Source organism: Silene latifolia, chromosome 1 (genome assembly GCF_048544455.1).
Source record: "Silene latifolia isolate original U9 population chromosome 1, ASM4854445v1, whole genome shotgun sequence".
NCBI classification, from domain to species: domain Eukaryota; kingdom Viridiplantae; phylum Streptophyta; class Magnoliopsida; order Caryophyllales; family Caryophyllaceae; genus Silene; species Silene latifolia.
The window spans coordinates 92,734,491-92,754,286 of NC_133526.1; positions in this window are offsets into that span (position 1 = coordinate 92,734,491).

Sequence of the window (19,796 nt, forward strand, 5' to 3'; positions counted from 1 at the left end):
AACGAATTTTCGAAAATCCGCAAGGAGGGAAACAGGGGAAGAGGCGCAGCAAGAGCTGCGTCTCTTGGAAGAGGCGCAGCGCCTGCTGCGTCTTTTCCCCAATTTGGCAATTCTGCGTAAAAACGCGAAATCAGAAGGGTTTTATTTCATTATTTTCGAAACACAAATCCTTCAAATTCTCTCTCAAATCTTCACCATTTCCGTCAAGGCTAGATTCAAAAGCTTGCTTAAAATATGACTAATCGAGGTATGTGCTTTAATCTTGCATTAATCTTCCATATTTGTCGAATTTTGAGCCGCAAACATTAGGGTTTTTCAACCCTTTTGATCGAAAATTTGGGGCTTTTCTCCCAAATGGATTTGTCTTGTCAAATTGATGCTAGAAATGGATAGTAGGCAATGTTAGGAACATAACCATGTATTCACTTTGAATTTTCGTCGAGTTTTGAGCCCTTGAGCGAATTTTGAGACGGTTTAACAGCTAGATCGAAAATTGCTTCGAAAATGGCCTTAGGATTGCCCATTTGTGATGAAATTTGATATTTGGGACCCTTGGGTGATGGGTGAACTTCCTGTCATCTCGGAATTTTGGTTGGTGACAACTTTTGCAGGGCACCTTTCTAGGGCATAACCGCCATTATAGCGAAATGCTGCCGAATTTTCGACTTGAACCCGGAACTAGGCTTTGATTTTGACTTGACTTGACCCAATTTGTCACATGAGTGATTGAATTGGTGAGAATATGGCCAAGGATGGCCAGAAAGGATAGCTTCCAGGGCTCCGGAGGCTCGAAAATTTCTTAACAAAGGCTCGCCGTCACGTGACGCGGCCTGTATTTGCTTTAATGTTGCAGGTGACGATGCTTCCACTTCCGGGAGGACTCCCATGGAGGTAGACGCCAGTGCGGTTGAGGAGGCTTTGGAGCAGGCTTTCACCGACGCGGTGATGGCTGCTGCAGACGAGGTTCCCGAGGAGGAGGCTGCTGATGAGGAGGAGATTCCGAGACGGGCCCACCTCGGACGAGGGGGTCGTCAGCTGAGAGGAGCTCCCGCGTGGGCTGAGACCTAGGAGAGTAGGCACCTTGTGTGGGCTGCAGAGGGTCACTTGTCCTACAGGACGGTGAAGAGCCTGGTAAATAGGAATTCCCTAACTCATTGCCTATCCCTTTCTGCTTTTTGTTCAAATTTCTTTCAAATTCACTTCAAAACTAAAGATAGCTTTATTTCGAATCATAATAGGAGGCTGGGAATATCCGGTCGTTCTCGGGGTACACGACGGCGATGGAGCACTACGAGCGGCTGTCGGAGGAGGAGAGGGCCATGATCGAGCGTGGAGCGTTCGGTCCCCTGGTTCAGGTCTGGAGGGATATCGTGAAGAGGAAGCTGCGGGCCAACCTTAGCCTGGTCCGCGCTTTCTTGGATCGATTTTGGGATACGACTTCCACGTTTCACCTGCCTTTTGGTGAGGTGGGAGTCACCTTGGAGGACTACGGCATGATTTCTGGTCTGCCGTGTGGGACTGAGGAGATGGTGTGGCCGGAGACTGGCATGAGGGCGGATTCGGCCGAGGCGAGGAGGTTGATCGGCTGGAACCTGTCGCCGAAGGCTGTTGCGGTGCCTGGTTTGGTACCCAGTACCTATGTTCGAGATTACTTCGCGGGGAAGACCCCGGCATCGGTGGTGATCGATGGGAGGGAGACGGCTCCTCCTCCTTGTACAGCTGAGCAGAGGGCTCGTCTGTGGCTTTGGTGGTTCTTGTCTTCGATTTACCTCGGAGACAAGGGTGAGAGGCTGTCGACGAAGCTTCTCCCCTTTCTTGCTGACCTGAGCTCCCTAGGGCGTTGGGACTGGGTCACTGCTGGTTTTGCGGTCCTCATCCGCTTTATGAGGGCCATGGTTCGTCCGGAGTTGATGGAGAAGGGGACTTCTCCTGGTGCCGTCGGACCTGGGCTACTGTTGGAGGTATGAACCTTCCTTTGGACCAAAGTAAATTCCTTTCTTTTATCAAAGATCGAAAGATCGTCATTGACTATCCTGTTTTACAGGCGTGGGTGTACTCTTACTTCCCGGACCTCGCGCCCAAGAGGACGGAGCCGTTGGAGAGGGCCTATCCCGTGGTGAGGGATTGGGTCATGTGCCGGACGAAGAGCAAGCGTTCTTCTCACAATGTCTACCGGCGGGATGTGAACGCCCTTCAGCTGAGCAGCGTGAGTATCCTATTTGTATGCACTTATACTTCTTTTCCTTCATCTGATCATAGGAATGATCTTTGCCTTTATATTGTCGCAGTGGGTGCCCAGACCTTGGGCGGAGTACGCCGAGGCGCCTCCTTTTGTTGCTGAGGTCCTTCGACCCAGGAGCCCGAGTCGACTGTTGTTGTGGACGTCGATGGGTCCTGTGTGGTACTTAGGCGAGCGTTTGGCTCGTCAGTGCTCTCGGGGCGCATTGACGGTTCCCATTGACCCTCCGAGGACGATGTTTAGGGAGCCTTCTGAGGCTGAGAGGGAGGCAGACTTGGCTGGTGCCAGTGGCGACGATCTCCTTCTGCCGGGTGAGGACTACTCGGCGTTCCTTTACGGGAGGTTGGCGTACTGGCCAGTAGTGGTGAGTATCCTTTTATTTCTCTTTGATTGACTTCGGGAATTACGATGAAAGATCATCGATTAATGAAAGCTTATTTGTCTTTGCAGGAGGTTGAGGCGGCGGGCATCGAGCCCCCAGTGTATCCCGAGACTCTCGAGTACACCGACGCGACCGGGAGGACGACGATCTCCGAGCTGCGTGATTTTGACGTGGCTGTGACGGATGCTGGCTTAGATGACTGGCAGCATCTGATTCGGAGGGTGAGTTTTTTACTTTGCATAGTTTTCGTGTAAGAACACATTTGATTGAACTTGTTCAGTTTACTGAGAACTCTTTTGAAACGCAGGTCGCGCCATCTCGGTTTGTGGCACTATGGAGGGTGGCCAACCGGCTACAAGCTACGGCCATCGAGGCACTCGTCGGCGGTCGAGGTCGTCAGGTATGAACCTCATTTGTTTTTCCTTGATCTTTGGTTTTTCAGTTTTGTTTGAATTGATTGGCATGAGCCAATTTCTTGTTGTCTACAGGTCGATCGTGAGCTGGAGCGAGAGTTGACCCAGTCTCGAGAGGAGACGGCTCGCTTGTCGAGGGAGCTCGAGTTTCGGGACGCCGAGATTGCCGCTCTTATGGCGAGGGTTGCCGAGTTGGAGGGTGCCCAGCAGTAGTCTGCGTGGTTTTGTAGACTTGATTTTGAACTTTTTGGATTTGTTTGGGGCGCAAGCCCCCAGTTTATTTAGACTTGGAATTGTTTGGGGCGAAGCCCCCAGTTGCACATTTGGACTTGTTTGGGGCGAAGCCCCCAGTTTGCTTGTACATTTGCTTTTTTTGTTGTATATATGATGGCCTGAGTGCCTTTTGCTACTGGGTTGTGTTATTTGTACCTGCAGGTTAGCTTTTGAACAGGTTTGGTAGACAACGGTTTGCACCGTCATGCTGCCGAAATTTACATAGAAGAATCACATACATTTACATTTTTATATACACATAAGGCCTTTAATTAGCGCAAAAATGAGACTCGAAAAGGACGTGAAAATGCAAAAATTTTGTCGGTCAATGACCGGACGGTAGGGAGGGTTACCCCCGAAAAAAAAGAAAAAGAGAAATCTATAAGTTAGAAAATGAAGAAAATAGAAATTAAGAAAATGAAATGACTAAATAAAAGTTGAATTAAAAAAGAATTAAAATGAAAACTAAATATAAAAGTGTGAGAAAGAATGGTGGAAAATGCCGATGTCGCCTCGAAATGCGCGTTCGCGGATCAAGGAAACCTGAAGCATGGTAAATTTCTCGGATTTACCAAAATAAAATCCCGTAGGAATAGGAAATTATTCGTTTATAGAATTAGGAAAGATCCAAACGCGAAATCACGAAGTGATCTTTGGGAAGAGGCGCAGACAAGAGTGCGTCCCTTTGAAGAGGCGCAAAGAGTGCGCGCGCTGTTCCCAGCGGTCGGTTACGACAGATTTTTGGAAACAAAGAATTAGTATAAATAGAAGCGTCGACGAAGCTTTAAATCATATAATTCTTCCGTCTCTTCTTCGTCGATTCACACATAAAACTCCCAATAAATTTTCAAGAGAAAATTATCATCATGAATACCTTAGAAATTCGCTTGAAGGAATGGACTAACGAGTTTTCGAACATTGAGAAACATGACATGGGTGCTTACAACCTTGGGTCTTTGTTGAGTTTGAAACTCATTAAGGTAGTAAAACCGTTCCTGGATGCTTGCCTTGATTATTGGGACCCAAATTATCATGTTTTTGCGTTCCCAGGAGGTGATATTTGTCCTTTTCCGGAGGAAATTGCTGCTATTGGCGGGTGGGACCCTGAACATTTACCTGCCATCCCTTCCACTTCACAAGGGTATAAGAGCAAGTTTAGAGATTTGCTTGGACTTACTAGACTTGAGGTAGATCGTCTCGTTACTCCGAAGGGCGTGAGGATGCTGGACTTTATAGACCGATTCATCAACAGGGCCGACCCTACTGTCTCTTATGTTGCTAGGAGGAGAGCATTTGGCTTTTGTTTGCTGCATGTTTATGTCTTTCAGGGACATGTTGATGAAGATTTGAGAGGTGATCCCCGTCTTTTGGGTCTTATTGAGCAAATGGAGCTGCGCAGGAGCCCAGCTTGCTTGTGTTTAGGGGAGATTATCTTGGGTTTGGATAATAGGAAATCCAACCGCGATCTTCCATTCTTGGGGAGTCCCGTTATCTTACAGGTAAAAGACACTCTTTTTCTTCTTCTTTTTTTTTTTTTTTTTTTTTTTTTTTTTTTTTTTTTTTTTTTTTTTTTTTTTTTTGTTTTTGTTGTTGTTTTTTTTTTTCGTTTTTGTTTGTTGAATGTCTAATACCTGTTTTTTGGTAGGTTTGGCTTATGGAACGGCTCCGATTGCTCGAGCCCTCAGTTCATGGACTTTCCTATCATGCCCGTATGATTTCGATGAGGACACGGCTGTACATGGTGGACTTCACCCGGGTCTGCGATTATTGGAACAATAAGCTGAAGAATGATGATGGCCCGTTGATCAGGTGGGTCGTTCCGTGGTGGCACCTCAAGTCTGTCACCGGAGTGTCTTCTTTGGATCCTACTAGGTCCGTGCGCATTCCTGGATTGGAGTTCATGGTATGCATCTTTCCTGAGAGATTGATGAGGCAAGTCGGGTTGAAGCAGATGATCCCTAGGCTTGACACCGTTCCGCAGACTGCCATGGCGCTTACTACAGAGAGCCGAAGAGAGTGGGCTATGAAATGGGCCCAAAGAAACATGTGGTTCTTGAACTTCTCCTCCAATGCCTTGTGGGTGTCGGATTCCTATCTGAGGTGGAGGAAGGCCGCAACTTCGGAAGAGCGCGAAAGACTAAGGAAGCGCGAGCCTGTTGACTACAAGGTGCGCGAGGGAGAGAAAGAGAAAGAGAAGCATCTGACAGAAGGAGAAGAAGAAGCCGGGTTCCAAGTCATTCATCCTTCGAAGAAATCGAAGACTACTCCCGTCGCAGAGGTGGTGGTTGGCAAGAATGGAAGAGTCAGGCCTCGAGAAAGACCGTTGGTGATCAGGTCTGAAGTGGTGCAAGAGCGCCCGGCTCGAGGTCGTGACAAGAAATATGACAAGAACGACAAAGGCAAGGGAAAGATGGAGGATTAGCCCAAGTCTTATTTATTATCTGATTATTATTATTATTGTTGTAATAAGAAAGGAGGGATTTTTAGAATCCTAGCCTAGTCTATTTTTATTATTTGCCGTATTATTATTATTAGAAATTGAATGAAATAAAAAGGTTAAGTGGTTATGAAACCGTTGTGATTTTCTTTAATTATTCTTGTCGAATTTCAAATGCAATGCAAATGTCCTTCTATTTACATTTTAAATAAAATGGTGGGTTGAATCCCGTGAAGGATTGCCTACGTATTCACTTTAAAAAAAGCGAAATCAAACCCTTGCGCGTAGTTCGAGTAAATGTAAAAGAATAATTGTTCGAATCAAGAGCTTGTAATGAACATAGAAAATAAGCATGAGCTTTTGCTTACTCTGGAGGTGCGAATTTAGTTTGTTTGATGACATGAGGATGACAAGTTTGCCAAGATGCAAGAGCATAGTGACATTCAGATGGGCCAGGGGCCGTTTATTTAGTGCCGCAAGAGCGACACGTGGGTTTACGCGAGGCGCGTTTTTGCTCCTGTTCTAGGCATAGTATCGTTTCAATTGGTCGAGATTTGTGGGGTTTGAGAACTCATTCCCGTCTAGGTCTGTGATTCTAACCGCACCCCCTGGGAGTATTGATTTGACTAGATATGGTCCGGCCCAGTTAGGTTTGAATTTTCCCCTTGGGTCGACAGGTAAAAGAGCTCTGACCGATTTGAGAACTAAGTCTCCTTCTTTGATGTTTCTTGGCCTAACCCTTTTGTTGAAAGCTCGTTTGATACGTGCTTGATATGTTTGGACATTATGTAAGGCACGAAGCCTACGTTCATCCAGGAGGATGAGTTCTTCGTATCTATCTTTCTTCCAATCGGCCTCCGGATCGACTCTCTAGCGGGATGCGCAAGGATGGTATTTCTAGCTCGATTGGTTGTACGGCTTCCATGCCGTAAGTCAAATAGAAAGGAGTAGCCCCGGTGGGCGTCCTGACGGATGTTCGATACCCCCACAAAGCGAAGGGTATTTTGCTTGGCCAATCTCTATAATTGTCAGTCATTTTCTTGAGGATTGTGACGACATTCTTGTTAGCCGCTTCTACCGCGCCGTTAGTCTGTGGTCTATAGGGCGATGAGTGATGATGCTTGATCTTGTACTTGGCTAGCAATTGCTCGGTTTCGGCTTGGAAGTGGGACCCATTATCGCTGATGATCTCATGTGGGCAACCATATCGGCAGATGATGTTATTTTGTATGAATTTGGCTACATTTTTGGCCGTAAGAGCGGTGTAGGAAGCCGCTTCTACCCATTTGGTGAAGTAGTCAATTGCTACTAGGATGAAACAGTGACCTCCTTCCCTACCGGGGTTATTTTCCCAATTATGTCAATTCCCCATGCGGAGAATGGCCAAGGAGACGTCATCGTATAGAGCAACGAAGGAGGGACATGTTGTACATTCCCGAAGATTTGGCAATTGTGGCAATGTCTCACATATTTGATGCAATCGGATTCCATTGTAGTCCAATAGTACCCTAGACGCGTGATTTTCTTTGCCATCATAGGTCCACTCATATGAGGACCGCATTCTCCGTCGTGGACTTCCTCCATCACCTTTCGTGCCTGTGAATGATCAAGGCAACGTAGGATTACACCAAGAGGTGTTCTTTTGTATAATTCTCCTTGCATGAGGACGTATTGTGAAGCTAGTAGGCGTATAGCTCGTTGTCCCCTCTTGTCCATATCTGGTGGATAGGTACCATTAAGCTTGAAGTTCAGGATTGCTTGGAACCAGGGTTCCTGCGCGATTTCTTCTTCATCGGTAATTTGATGGACATAAGCTGGCTCCGACCGTCGTTCGATACACAAAGGCATTTCCATCATGTAATCTGGCATGTTTATCAAAGATGCAAGTTTCGCAAGAGCGTCTGCAAATTGATTTTCTTCTCGAGGTAGGTGCAAGTAGGTTACGTGATCAAAGAATTGAGCGACTTGGTCTATCCTAGCCTGATAGGGTGCTAGGCTTTCACTTCGGATTTTCCAGGATCCTGTAATTTGGTTGATGATTAGTGATGAATCACCATGCACTCGGAGGTTTTTGATGCCTAAGCTTACTGCCGCTTGTAGTCCAATTAGACAAGCCTCATACTCTGCGGCGTTGTTTGTCACCTCGAAGTCGAGTTTGACAGCGATCGGTGTGTGCTCACCTTCAGGAGAAATGAGCAACACTCCTATCCCAAATCCTCTTAGGTTTGATGCTCCATCAAAGTATAGGTCCCAGGAGTCTACATCTGTTTGAAGTATATCCTCATCGGGGAATGACCAAGTATCTATGGCTTGTGCGTCGTTGATGGGATTTTCTGCGAAGAATTCGGCGACGGCGCGACCCTTTATTACTTTTAGTGGCACGTATTTGAGGTCAAATTCCGAGAGCATCATGGTCCATCTTGCCAGGCGTCCGTTGAGGACAGGTTTCTCGAAGAGGTATTTAACTGGATCCATTTTGGAGAATATCTTGACGGAGTAGCTAAGCATGTAGTGACGTAGCTTCTTTGTTGCCCACACAAGAGCGAGGCATGTTTTTTCGAGTTGTGAGTATTTGCACTCGTATTCCAAGAACTTCTTACTTAGATAGTAAATAGCTCTTTCTTCACTTCCTACGGTTTGAGCTAGCATGGCACCCATGGCGGTTTCGATTCTGTGAGATACAAACCAAGAGGTTGGTCTTGTTGTGGTGGCATGAGCACTGGTGGTTTAGCCAATATCTCCTTGATTCGGTCGAACGCCTTTTGACAATCATCATCCCACATGGTGTGGTCTGTTTTCTTGAGTTTCTTGAAGATAGGCTCGCAAATCATCGTAAGTTTCGATATGAATCGACTTATGTATTGGACTTTTCCCAGAATCCTCGACTTCTTTTTCTCGTTTGAGGTTGTGGCATTTCAATCAGAGCTTTGATTTTGGAAGGATCTATTTCTATACCTCGTTGGCTAACGACGTATCCTAGGAGTTTGCCGGACGTTACCCCAAATGTGCATTTCGAGGGTTGAGTCTCATGTTGTACTTTAGTAGCCTTGCGAAGAACTTGCGAAGGTTCGCAATATGTCCCTCTCTCTCCTTGGATTTGACGATCATGTCATCTACATATACCTCAACTTCTTTGTGCATCATGTCATGTAGGAGTGTAGTTGCGGTGCGTTGGTATGTAGCTCCACCGTTGATCAATCCGAACGGCATTCTTTGTATAGCAATAGGTTCCCCATTGGGTGACGAACGCGGTCTTGTGCATGTCTTCCATGGCCATTTTGATTTGGTTATAACCCGCATACCCATCCATGAAGGATAGCAATGCGTGGTCTGCAGTATTGTCCACTAATATGTCGATGTGAGGCAGAGGGAAGTCATCTTTTGGACTCGCTTTGTTCAAATCCCTAAAGTCAACACAAACTCGGATTCTCCCATCCTTTTTGGGTACGGGTACTATGTTAGCCACCCAGTCAGAATACTCGGAAACTTTGATGAACCCGGCTTTGAATTGCTTATCAACTTCTTCCTTAATCTTTAGAGCCCATTCTTCTCATCCGTCAAGCTTCTTTCACAGGGTTTGAAACCCGGCTTAATTGGAATTCTATGTTCGGCAATATCCCTGTCGATCCCTGGCATGTCTTTGTAGGACCAAGCGAAAACGTCTTTGAATTCATTTAGGAGGCCTATGAGGTCGGTCCTTTCGGTAGAGCTCAGGGTAGTCCCTATCCTAAGTTCTTGGGGTTCTAGTTCGGTTCCTACATTGATGGGTTCGGTGTCCTCAATTACTGGTCCCCCTTCCCCTTCCTGTAGTATTTCTTTGGCTACGTAGGGAGGTATTTCGGTCAAGTCTGGGTCTTGGTCATCCTCAGTATCATCATAAACAGAATTGCACTCAAGATAACGCAAAGAGTAAGAGAACCCGATTTATTCATATTAAGATTCGAGTAAAGTCAAACAAAGAAGCCAACTGATCCATGGTCAGTGGCGGCAAAGGAACAGTAGTTGGGGCATTTCCCGAACTACTGTGACTACTTGAAAGTAAGCTAGGAGGAACGAAAGGAGTGGGGGTGACGACAGGAGTAGACTCTCTAATGACTTCTCTAGACTCTGACTCTGACTCCGACTCCGACTCTGATTCGAACTCGTCGTCTTCTGGTTCTTCCTTGAACATCTCTCCTTCTCCAGTGGTGAGCTTGAAGAGTCTTCCTTGATTGTCGGTCCATTTGATTGATTTTCTCCATCCTTTCTGCTGCTTTGTGTCGATTTCTATGATTAATGCGGTGGGGTTGAAGCGATCGTCTTGAAGTATCGTAGTAATGATCTCATCCTGCGCGGCCTTAACAAATCGGTCTTCTCCGAATAGGAGGCTAACAGCTTGCTCGTCTAAGCAAGGTGCTTGACGGGTTTTGGCGGTAGGAACCGTTTCTGGAGGGATGAAGTAGCAATCGTGAAAGATCTCGATTCCGGCTAACTTCCTCTCAAGGTAATGCCAAGGTTCGGGAAACCCGTGATAGAGTTCTGAACTTCCTTCTTGAACGAAGTATCCATTTAAGGTGGGGAGATATGGCCTCATTTGGACTCCTACGTATTTGCGATTTTGGACTTGGGCAAGCATTTCGAGGACTTCTTCTGTTGTGGGTTTGTACCCTAGTCCAAGTGGTATTCTCGATGAGTTGCCTTTCTTGTATGGCGCGAAGGTGTTTTTCCGAATCGGGTTCAAAGGCATTCCAGGGAAGTATCCCTGATTTTTGAGTATGTGGTTGACCACCAAGTTAGAGTAGGGATTATAGTACAAGGGTGCCAACTCACTTTCTATGACATTTACACTTTGGAAGCCCCCAAGTTCGTATATGGGATCCGCAAGGACTTGATTGCTTGATTGTTTCTCAATTATTGCCTTGATAGGCGACGAAGTGATCGTCACAACTTTGCCATTGAGTGGGATCTTGATCTTTTGGTGAAGGGTGGATGTTACCGCTTTGGAAGCATGAATCCAAGGCCTTCCCAGAAGTATGTTGAATGAAGCTTCGATGTCCACTATTTGGAAGTTAACCTTTCGTTCGATTGGTCCCGTTGCTATGGTTAGGTTAGCAAGTCCTACCACTTTTCGTCGTGTACCGTCATATGCACGTACACCTTGACTTGTAGGGGTCCAGTCCGACTCTTTCATGCCTAGTTTGTATGCCGTTTTGAGGGGTATGACGTTGACCAGCGAGCCATCATCTACCAAGGTCATCGGCACATTCTTCTTTAGACAAATGACGGTGATGTATAGAGCAAGGTTGTGGATCGGCGCCGAAAGGTGGCAAGTCTTCGTCTGAGAAAGTAATAGGATTACTTAGCTTCGGTGATTCTTGGAAGACCAAGTTGACTACATCTTCGGGAGTAGAGTTATGCGCTACATTCAATTTGGCCAAAGCTTGTAGTAAAGCTTGGCGATGCGGAAATGAGCTTGCCACTAGTTGCCAGACTGAAAGATCAGCCTTGGTTTTTTGTAATTGCTTGAGCAAATGATCAGTGGGGTCGTCTTCGTTGTCATTTGGTGTGATGACATTGGTTGGACCGTTTTGAGTGGTGCTTTGGTATGGACGACCCGAGCGAGTTAGGTGATCCACATCTTGGTCTTCGCCGTTTTGGACTATCTCCTTGACTAAGGAGTTTTCGATGAGATACTCGTCTTCGTCGTCATCGGCCCAAACCCCATTAACTGCAGCTAGTTCCCTTATTCTCATGATGTCACTTTCTAGTTGTATGATTTGATCGACTAGCTTGTCGACCACGGTGACTACTTCTTGCATAGTGGCATTTTGAGAGAAGGTCAATGGTACGCGTTCTTTAGGCGTTGCCTTGGGATCGCGCAAGGTTGTTACCATGTTTTCTAGTTCCCACACTTGTCTATCTACACTCCTTGCCCATGCGATGAAGTCGGAAATGGCAGGGGAGATGGTAGAGTAGAGTCTTTCTTTCTCAATTGCATGGATTTCATTTTCGGTGGGAGAAATGAGATGTGAGCAATCTAAGGTAGATTCGTCACTTGTAATCACTAGAACTCCAAGAGGATTCTGAGTGTTGTTGGGCTTACCTCCTGGTGGAATTGGAAGTCGACCATCTTCAATCATATCCTGAAGCACGTGTTTCAACTTGTAGCATTTTTCTGTGTCATGCCCCTTGCCCCTATGGTATTCACAGTAGGAACTTTCATCCCAGAATTTGGACTTCCTTTCGGGTTCGGGAGTAGGCCCAATGGGTTGGAGTTTACCTTGCTTCATTAGCCTTTTTAGAGCGTTGGAGTACGTATCCCCAAGGTTTGTGAACTTCCTTGGTGGGCTAGTTTTCTTGGATGGCTCGAGAAGGTTAACTTCGTCGGTCTTGCTAGTAGAGCCGTATGAACGACTCGTGGACCCTTGATATCCTCGACCCACCGTTTTGGACAAGAGTCCTTTACGGATGTCGTCTTCGATTCGTGTCCCTAGTACAGTTAAGTCCTTGAAGGTCTTGATGTTTTGATATCTCAAATGGTTGGCATATATGGGCTTGAGATTGTCCACAAACTTTTCCACAAGAGTAGCCTCATCCGGGCGTTCAACTAGTTGGGTACTAGTCTTCCTCCACCTACTTAGAAAGTCGGTGAATCCTTCCTTGTCATTCTGGGTAAGAACCTCTAGAGTGCGCATGTTGACTTGGATCTCGGCATTATCCGCGTATTGTTTTAAGAACTCGATGGCGGCTGATACGTGCATTTTATATAGTCTTTTTAGCCTATTTCATGCACGTATTTCTATGCTTTTATCGTAGTTTTTGCTACGAAATGCCCCGAATATGCTACTTTGGTTTGTTTTGTCTTATTTGCAGGAATGAACCAGAAAGTAGTGAAATCAAGCCTTTTACCATTCGTTTAGCATGCATTTGGAGGAAGAGTGAATTTGGAGCGGAAATGTAGTTGTCTTGAGATGCGCAAAGAAGTAAAATAGCTAGGCGAGGAAAGGAAGAACTTCAAATTGCTAGTGCCTGCTTTGGAGAGCCATATCTCGAGTTTTACAACAGATATTCAGGTGATTCCAATTGGAGATGAAAGTTTGTCCTCTTAGCTTTCCAACGCCACCAGAATCGCCTTGTTTGCCCAAGTAACGAAGAAATGGCAGCCGTTTGAAGTTCAGTGCGCAAAGCAGGAAATGCGCGCTGGAAAGTACTCGATCGAGTACAATTAAGCTCGATCGAGTACTAGCTACAGCGAGAACAATAGTGTCGAGTACAATTAGATTTTATCTTATGTTTATCTTATATCTAGTTAATAATAAGGATACTACTTAGTATAAATAAGAGTAGTTTAGACCTAATAACATATCATTCATTCTCTGGAGTCAGTAGAGGGGACGGACGACGCTTCTTCTTTTCTCTCTATTTTTCAGAACTTGACTGTAACTCTCTTCCTTAACCTTAATATTTCTGTTTTCAATCCTTAATCTCTCTAGTAATCTCTGCTTTATTTCTTCTCTTTGATTGGCATCTCTAATTAGTTATTAGCTTATGTTAGTTAGTTTCCCCATTAACTACAATATGTCATCTACTCTATTTAATTCTCCTGTTATTGTTATTATTAGCATTAATATGAGTAGCTAATTCCCCTACGCTAAGACTATAGGGGATCCATAATTATGAAGGGAGAGTAATCGATTTATCGGGTTAATGCCAGTACTGTCTTTGTTGGTTAAATGCTACAATTAATTGTATCTTTCTAATTGAGTCGACGCAATTAGATCTATAATTCTTAGTGATCCTTGACCTGGACCGAAAGGTTGGAAAAGGCGAGACTAGTAGCGAACAATAGAGTATTGCGGTGAGGGCGAAAGTTAAGTCATTTACACTTTAGGGTGAATTAAGGACCGAAAGGTGACGTTCGTTACCCCTTAGACCATATTTGCATTGACCTGAGACCTAGATTACTTGACCGGATGATTATGGTGAACCGTCTGTCTTAGCTGTCTTTCTCTATCTGTTTAATCCCTTTCTCTTATTCTCTTTCCCTTACTCTTTTTAGTTTAGAAATTCACATTTAAAACCCCCACTTTGTGACATTCAGACAGACCAAGTTGAACAGATAATTAGCAAAATAGCCTCCCTGTGGAGATCGACCCTACTTACTGCTAGCTTCTGTTAGTTGTTTTTAGGTTTATTTTTGGTACGAAACGACCGTATCAAATTTTGGCGCCGTTGTTGGGGGGAGGCGACGCTTTTTAACTCGTTTAAATTTTGTTCTGTTTTTCCGCCTCAAGGGAAGACTGAGTACCTTGAGGCCGCTCTTATCTTTTTCTTTAGTGCTGTTTTGATAGGTCTTACAGGTCTATTAGACAGATTTTAGAAAGAGATTGTCGAAGGGAAGGCTTGAGTACCTTCGACCCTTTTGCCAAGATGACGTCCGTCTCTCGACTTATTGCTCAGTTTGAAGCTCAAACTGAAAGATCTACTAATTGGGAGAGGAAAGAATCTTGGGGTTGTGGTAATCACTATGAAGCTGCTCCTCCACCGAGGCCTAGACCACAACCGTTGCTGCAACAAGGCTACCCACCGCCTTGTTATTCTTTCTCACCGCAACCAGTTCCTCCACTTGCTAGGAATGATGAGGCTGAAGAAGTTAAGTCACTGATATTGGCACTTGCACTACAGTGTCATAATTCTAGTGCGGAATTTGATAGCCGTATGAAGAAGCTAGAGGCCCGGTGTGATCAATTAATTACCAAGCAAGAGCAATGTGAGACAGTGTATGCTATCAACACCGACACCATTCCGTCACCCAATGTTGAGAATGATTTCTATGACTCGGACGACGAATTCCTTGTTGGAATATGTGTCCTCCGACAATAATGCGATCACGACTGTTGATCATGATGATCACATGTTTAAGTCTCATTAAAATGAATACAATTGGGAAGTAATATTGTTATGTCAACTGGTCAACATATATCGGTAATGATTGGGTCGACTAGAGTTTGACATTACTTGTCGTGTGACGGTGGTGATCGATTGACCCCTAGGTCATACCTAAAGGGCAATACTCTTAATTGATTATTTAATTAATCGTATAATGTTACGAGTTAATTAAATTACTTGAAAATTGACGGACGATTTTGGAAGTATATTTTACGTATCAAATTGAAATGTGATTAAATGAGATACGGTCTGAGTAATCAAATTGTATAATTACTCGGATGAAATAATTGTTTAATGTAACAATTAAATTTGAATGAATTATTATAAATACAATTTGTTGTGATTTATAAATTGGTAAAATATTTTGGCACAAGTAATTATGAAATTACTAAGTCGATTTTTGTATGTGACGTATTTTATCAATACGTTGATTTTTAATATGTTAAAAATTACATAACAAATATATGTGACATATGACATGTTACATATAGACAATTGACAAAAATAATATGGACACCATATTATGTTTGTACCGAAATATTGGGGTATTAGGTTAATAATTGTGTTGATTAATTTATTAACTAAACATAATCATTACCTAATTGTATAGCCATGCATGCCTATGGACTTTGTTTAGAACAACAACTTCATGCATTGGCTCCCCAAAAACCCCCTCCTCTTACCCGGTTTTGAGAAGGCAAAAGCCATCATGGCTTTTGTTTTATTTTACCAAATAATATACAAAAGTGTTGTAGATTATTTTTCATTCTATTTCCATAATCAAATAAGAGATTTTAGTGAGATAAAAAGCTCTCTTCTCCTCCCTCTCAAAACCGAAAATATTCAAAGTGTTAACAATATTTTTGGTTCAATTTTCTCATAGATTAATATTATACTAGTATTGTAATATTAATTAGATTAAGTGAAAGCCTTGGGTATTAAGCTTAGGGAGAGATCTTGCTCTTAGATCTTTGTTCTTCCATTGGAATAGCTCAAGAACAAGAAGAGATAGGTGATCTCTCTTGTGCCCTAATAGCCGAAATCCATTTTGTAAGGACATGATTTCTCCTCTATTTATATTATTGTTTGCATGCATAAGATCCGTTTTAATTTATGACAAATTAATTAGACATATATGAGTATGTTAAATATGTATATGAATCTACATTTCCTTCAATCGGTATCATGAGCCACGGTTGTTTGCATGCAAATTGGTTAAAAGTTTTTCCGAGTTATATGAATAACAAAATAAAACTTGTAAAATTTGTGTTATTATGAAATATCACGAAATAATTACATGCATGTTAATATTTCTGGTCCTAAAGTGTTTTAGGATATTTTGGTTAATTTTTCGGATTTTTATTGTTCATATTTTACTATAATGGCATTTAAATGTGATTTTATGAGTAAAAATGTCATTTTTAGTCGAAAATTAGCTATACTTCGAATTTTCACTTGGTTTTTGGATATGTTTTCACACATATTATTTTGAGATAACCTGTAATTTTTCATAATTTTTGCACTTGTTATGCTCGAAAAATGATTTTTTCATTATTAAATATGGATTTAAGAGAAAAATAGGTTAATAAGAGTTAAATTTCGAATCTGGTCATAGAAAATTTATATGTTGTCACATGCAATTTTACAAGATGTGTGTAAAATAATTGGCTATAAAGAAGTCTTTTAGCATGATTTATGAATTTTTGAAGAAAAATGGCATAAATAGTGACATTATTAATGAAAATTAATAAAATATAATCTATGACTTAGGAAAAACGTCTAATGTTGCATTTTATTATATTTTTCAGATCTAAAATTGAAAAGTTAATGAAAATAATTTTTCCATGTTTTTATGATTATTTTATTAAATATCGATAAACCGCAACATTATTTTTCCGGAAAAATTTCGAAATTTTTAACCTAAGATTTTGAACATTATGAGTGTCATGGAATTTTTCCAGAATGTTCATGAATTTAAATTTCAAATTTTGAATTTATTTGGAATTTTTGGATTTATTTGAAGTTTAATAGCTTATTTTTGTAATTTTTGTCCATTTATGAACAATTTTGTAAATAAAAGTTAATTATGGTCAAATTACTAGTGGAGACTATATTTTGAGTCCTAAAAGGTTAGGGTAATTAACTTATGCATAAATATGAGTTTGTGCATTTTTGTGATTATAAAATGTTGAAATCACGCAAATCCGTAAAAACCGAGTAATATACGATATTGGCTAATTAAAAGGCGATTTAGCATAAAATTGAGCATGTTCATACATATTATAATGCTGCATTTTCTTTATGATTGTCATAATTTTAATTTATGTAATTTTGAATTATGTAATTTTACTTAGTATGGCCTTAGTTTTTAATTGGTATTTCCCGAAATGTATGGGAATATCGATTCGGTTGTAATTTTTATTGTGATCTCGTATCACCGTTTTGTAATTTAATAGATTTATTTTATTTTAGTTACAAATGTATAATAGGAAATTATGTAATTTATTATGTAATTTTATTCATTCCGGAGTTCCAAAAGACGGATTTCTTCAAGAATGGCGATACATAAAGACGGTGTTACCTCGAGATGTGTGTCACAACCGAAGTTCAAGGGACCAATGGAGTTGGTTTCCGAATATGTAATAGATTAATAGTTTTTCTATTTTAGGAAAGGCCATACTAGGATTTATTTATCTTATGCTTGCATTTTATTTTATGTCACATGCATCGCTAAATCGCCATAACTAAACATGCATTGTCTTGTCTTATCGAGTTCTTCGACCGTGTCAATTAGAATTATCGTAGTTCACCGCTTTAGTTCACTTAAAACGTGATAGATAATAAATTGACATGACCTCTCGCTAAAACAATTAATTGAGATATAGCCTTACCAAATAGTAGAAACCATGAAAACCTATTTCGCGAGGGAGTGCACTCGGCCCTACCGGGGTACAAACCTTGTTACGTAGGGGAAGTGGGTGATGAATGTTAATCCACCGAATTCATGTTGATAAGGGATGTATCGGCCCTACCGTACCCAAGTTGACATGGATTTGGATCATGGACACATTTATTCGAAATTTGGATTGACCTCAACAAAAGTTTTTGATAAGGGATGTATCGGCCCTACCGTGCCCTTGTCGAATGTGTTTTGGGCTAAAGATATATGTTAATGTAATATTATCGACCAAGAGTTCTAAGAGTAGAATCGATTAAACGTTAATCCACCGAGTTATATTGATAAAGGATGAATCGGCCCTACCGTGCCTAAATCGATATGAATTTGGGTCTTGGAATCATTTATCTAGTTGGGTAGAGGTCACTAGAAAAATGCTTAAAACTTGTTTAAATCATACATTTTTACGAGTATTATTAAAACGACAATTGTTTTACTCCTCATATTTTGTTTTGTAGACCACTTCTTATTCATAACAAATGGCAACACCAACTCCTAATGCTACTCCACTCGCTACTTCATCATGGCTCCGATCCTTTATGGATCGATGTAAACTTGAAAAGAATGGGTCAAATTTCTCCGAGTGGGATGCCCAACTCAAATTAGCCGCCGAAGGTGACGACAAGCTTCGTTACCTTACCGAGGCCTCTCCACCCGTGCCCTCCACTAGGTCCACCGCGGCCACTAGGGAAGCCTATGAGGCTTACCAAAAGGAGTCCGCCGCAATGAAAAATGTCTTAATATTTGCGATGGAAGCGGAACTCCAAAGGAGAGCCTTCAAAATGGGCAATGCTAATGAGATTTACTCCAAACTTGTGACCATGTTTTCACAAACCCCGCGGATCGTCCAATATGAGGCGGCCGCGGCATTCTTTGATCTCGACTTCAAAGAGGGCCAAAAGGTTAGCCCTCATGTGCTCAAACTCATGGAGCTTGTCGAGACCTTGAAGATTCAAAAAGTTGAAATCCCCAAAGAACTCATCGTAGATAGGATTCTACACTCCTTGTCTAAAGTTAAGGCATATGTGCAATTCCGGGTGAATTTCAACATGCAAGACAAGGATGTGTCTCTTGAGGAGTTGCACAAGTTACTTGTGCAAGCCGAGAGGGACATGGGGTTAAATGTGAACCCTCCCAAGGATGTGCTTAATATAAGCGCAAAGAGTAAGGGGAAGTTCAAGAAGAGTGGAAGAAAGGGTAAAAAGCAAGCTCCCACATTCACCAAAGCTAAGTCTTGTGAAACTAGCACCTCCAAAGTCAAGAAGGGTCCTCTTGACAAATGCCATTATTGTAATGGCATGGGACATTGGAAGAGGAATTGTTCCAAATACCTTGGTGATATCAAACTGAAAGATCACTCCAGGAGGTAAATGACTAACCTTCTTTTATGTTTCTAAATTCAACTATGGTATTATGATGCAAAGTTGTGATAATGTATCTCCCTTTTTATTGTAAATAGGGCCGCCACCAAGCAAAGACAAAGGAAAAGAAAAGCAAGCATAAGAAACCATGAAGAAGCTAAGGATAGCTTTTATGGAGCTTTGTTTTTCATTGTCTTATTTTAAGTTATGTTTTGAATTTTTAGAACTTTAAGTTTCCGTGTTCGACATGGAAAGGTATTTTGGATAATGGTTTGTATTTTGGATGATGGTGACTTGGTTTGCAACCCAAGTCACCCGTTTTATCATTTATCCTTTATGTTCTAAAATTTCATCTTTAAATGCTTGCGTTTTGAAACATAAGATTATTCACTAAAAATGATCTAATAGACAATTATAATGACGGGTTTCATTATATGTCCACATGCTTAAAACTTGTGTATGATCATTTATGAAGTGATTTTGAGTCTATGAACTCACTTAAAGGTATGTCAACCATCAAGTACACATATGAAATCAATAACTATTAGTCAACCTATGAGGTAGTTCTCCTTATACTTCAATATCATTAAAATTGTGTCTCATATGCTATCTTTGAATGCTTAGTGTATTCATTCTAAAGATAGAGTGGGAGAAAAATGAGGACACAACACACAAGGCAAGATATAATTGTGTACTTGTGTAAATGAAGATCTACGCAAGAGAGAATGATTTGAATGAAGGTATATCTATATACATAGTATACCAAATAGATGAGATCTATAGTCTCAAGTTAGTTCTAAATGACTT